At 32.3% G+C, this 3,832-nt stretch overlaps 1 long non-coding RNA gene across 7 annotated transcripts; it reads left to right on the forward strand.

The window, feature by feature from the left end:
• Window positions 1-599: 599 nt before the first annotated feature.
• LOC147482593 (uncharacterized) lies at window positions 600-3,519 on the forward strand. Of its 7 annotated transcripts, XR_015206612.1 has the most exons (9): window positions 624-730; window positions 1,018-1,066; window positions 1,248-1,313; window positions 1,524-1,582; window positions 1,837-1,909; window positions 2,202-2,232; window positions 2,550-2,669; window positions 3,093-3,228; window positions 3,343-3,519. It is a non-coding gene; the product is annotated as an uncharacterized LOC147482593 (long non-coding RNA). The 7 variants fall into 7 exon arrangements; XR_015206608.1 differs by having other exon boundaries at window positions 618-730; window positions 997-1,066; window positions 1,180-1,313; window positions 3,093-3,519; XR_015206606.1 differs by having other exon boundaries at window positions 620-730; window positions 997-1,066; window positions 3,093-3,519.
• The last annotated feature ends 313 nt before the right edge of the window (window positions 3,520-3,832 follow it).

Raw genomic sequence — 3,832 nt, forward strand, 5'->3', positions numbered from 1 at the left:
GTGGGGATCTGAGTTAGATGTGTGTGGGGATTTGCACATAGAGGGTTTTTATATACAAATTCAATGCATACATTAGTTACCTAATGTAATCAATATTTCAATTAATTAAAAATAATTTGTGTTCAATGCATACATTGGTTATACATTGGATGCCTAACCGTAATTAATATTCTAATTAATAAAAATTTAGTAGGAAAATAATATTTTGTCTTCACCAACAAAATGGGTAGACAAAGAGTAGTCGGGATCGCGTGGGGATCTGAGTTAGATGTGTGCGGGGATTTGCATAAAAAGGATTTTTAAATACAAATTCAATGCATACATTAGATGCCTAATGTAATCAATATTTCAATTAATTAAAAATAATTTGTGTTCAATGCATACATTGGTTATATATTGGATGCATAATCGTAATTAATATTTTAATTAATAAAAATTTAATAGAAAAAAAATATTTTGTGTCCAATACATACATTGGACGTTTTTGACACCTATGGGGTAATGGGGACATTTGAAAGATCTCCTAGATAACATTTAAAGTGTTTACTTAACACATTAAATACAACTTTGACAAGTCTTCATCTATATTATATATGATTTTGAAATATATTAAAACCCAAGATGTAAGCTTACTGTGTCTCTGGCTCCAGTGTCTCTTATCCTCTCCCAACAATTTCTGATCCTTGAGATGGATTGCGACTGTCATGATGCACCACTCCTATTTTCTCAGGTAGGTTCTCTTTCGATTGTTCGATTTTTTTCCCCCACAAACTTCTCCTTTCATTCATTGAATTTTTTTTTTTTTTTTTTTTTTTTTTTTGAACTTTGAACGAATTCAAATATGGGCATTTTCATTGCCCTTGGATTGTCAGTTTCAAGCATAAGATGACATTCTGTGGAATCCAAAAAGTTATTTCTACATGGTTTAAATAATAAATACTAAAACGCACAAACTGAATGATTAAATGCTTTTCTCATTTATTGAATTGAATACAGACTCTTCTTTTCAATACACAGTGAAATAACAACCATTTGTCTCCACGACTCCATTCTCTTCATTTTTAAGGTTAGGTTGCTAGCAATCTTTTTTTTTTCTCCCCCTTTTTTCTTTTGCAAAATGAATTCTATTGCTAATTTGATTGATTTACATTTTTTTGTTACTCAATTTTGAACTAATAGTGCCACTTGACTGTTCCACACAAGCTCAAATGTTGTTGACTGATCGAATGGTTGGTTTGCGCACACAGAAACAAACAAGAAAAAAAGCGATGGGCTTCGGACGTTAATGGTTCATGGTTAAATGGATTCACAAGGTAAATCCCCTAATTAATTCTCGATGAATGTTAACAATTGTAATAAGAAAGGTACATTATGAGAGCCGTCATCTTCTAAACCTTCTATCTCCGTCATTCAAAAAGTGAAACAATTTCGTTTCAAGTTTATTCTTGTCCTAGGTGTTCACATTGTATGGAATGGTGTTGTTATCTCACTCTTCTTCAAAACCATCTTATTTGGTTTGCTAGATAATAAATGAAGGCATGGGCAAGACTCTGTGAAGCATGTCTTTTGTGCAACATTGAAGGTACACAAACATTTTCGAACTTCTCCTTTTCTTTGATAATGGTTCATGGCTCCATTGAATTAGGTGCATCCATTTGTATAATTTTATGTATAACTATTCTTCTCTTATTTATTTTTAGCATCATCAATATTACAGTTCCAAATAAAAAATTCAGCAAACATTTAAGAACACTTCTGCGTAATTTTTACTTTCTAACAGTAATCTTTAATTTCTTTTTGTATCATATTTACTGGCCAATCTCTCTGTAATGACAGTGATTTGAGTCAGATAATCATGATAAGAGAAAGTGAGATAAACGGTGTAGCTTGAAATGCAGTCTTTCCCAAGGTATGACACATTGGAATCTTATTTAATGAATCTAGGAAGTTTAAAACTAGCGTTTCCCAGCTACAACGACATTAAAGGATTCTTTTTGAGTAACGTCAGAATCCAGCAAAAAAAAAATCAGAAACCATTCCAAAAACCCCCGGAATACCGACTCTTCTATCCTGAAAATAAATTACTCTATTTTAGAACGATGATCACTCATATTCCTTATTCTCTCAGTGGCTTCCTCCTCTTCATCTGTACCTGATATGATTATGTTTTATCAGCTAGGTTCTTTGTTTGCATTGTGCAGGAACACTTATCACATGAAGATGGCCTTTCAGGTACAATTGTTTCGTGCATGTCTAAGTACGCCCTGGTTTAACTCTCGACTTCACTAAATGTTCCTTATGAGTGTTGATTATTCACTAGCTTGAATCACATATGTTACAATTTGTAAATTTTCTATGTTCTTGGCTAAGCAATTTTTTTTATATATATTTTGGTTTAGTTTTTCTTTTCTAATTTGTTGTTTTGTTGACTGAATATGGAATTCGAATTATACTTCCCGAAGTGTTTGTTATATTCTAATCAATAATACAAAAAGAACTATTGTTTGTAAGAGTGCCTCAACGAAGTAACTTTTTTTTTCTTAACTCAGGTCCAATGACGAACTTGCAGCCGATCAAAACTCGACTTGACCATAATTGGAAAAGGGTATAAACTCTAATCAAGAAGCACAACTCTAATCCTGTTATCTGTTTTCCTAGAGCTTTGACAGGTTAGATTCATTATTTTATTTATATATAATTCTTCCTTTCTTTTATTTTTTCAAGAAAAGCTCTTCCAACCATACACCTAAGTTGTCATTTCACCTAAACTAGATAATTACTTAAGCTCTCTTCATATTCATCCAATGTGAATTACCTCTGCCATAAATGTGTGGTTACAAATAATCCATACAATGTATATTTTGCTTTACATCAATTTGGAAAACATTGACGTTACTAATTTTGAGTTTTTTTAGACAACTTAGTCAATGTATTGATTCAAAGGTCCATTCTCTGCCATGAATGTCTGGTTACAAATAAATCATTTTAGGCTAATAGTTTGGTTTTTGGTTTTGGCAAGAGTTTGTTATTGGTTACGCATCCTATTAATATTGAGAACCATATTACCAACACTTTGCATTGTTACCTTTCAGATTCGAAGGTGTGATCCAACATCTAGGAATGGAAAATCCAGCTCTTGCTGTGAGCCTTTCTAAAGAAGAACTACGTACAAATGAAAGGGTTAAAATAGAAAAATTGAAAGAAATGGGAAGAGACGGGTCTTACATGGTAAAACTTTATTTGGACATTTTAAATAATTTATCAATTGGTTGACCTTACTATCATAAAACAAGGGAAAATGTAAGAGGAAAGTTGTTTTTAAAAAATGTGTCCCGACTGCAGAGTTGAAGTGAAAGACGACAATAAGTGAACTTCGAAGGCACATGGGGGTGTTGGTTGAAATGTAGAAACCAAATAATGATTGAAACAGAGGTGAAGAGACATTGGATTTCGTGTGTTTATAGTATGTTTTTTCTTTCAAAAGATTTGCATGGTAGTAATAGTGTTAGTAGTTATCTTCGCTTATGTGATTTTACTAAGCAAAGCAACTGCATTATTGCTCTTATGGTGATTTCCATGGAAATGGCATGCTTCCCTATTTTCTTTTTCATTTTCAAAATTATGTTTTTGTAAACTGTGTTTGAGATTCAAAACTTGATTATATATGAACTTTTGAGTTGAATAGGGACCACAAAAGGAACCGAATATTGGAAGGAGAGTATTGCAGGAATAGGTGTTTCCATGCCTTGTTGAGATAAACAAGGCATGTTTACTTTTTCATGGGGTTTTGTCTTTGTAGACTGCGAGTGCTTTTTTTTAAAAAAAAAGAAAA

Source organism: Coptis chinensis, chromosome 8 (genome assembly GCF_015680905.1).
Source record: "Coptis chinensis isolate HL-2020 chromosome 8, ASM1568090v1, whole genome shotgun sequence".
Lineage (NCBI taxonomy): Eukaryota > Viridiplantae > Streptophyta > Magnoliopsida > Ranunculales > Ranunculaceae > Coptis > Coptis chinensis.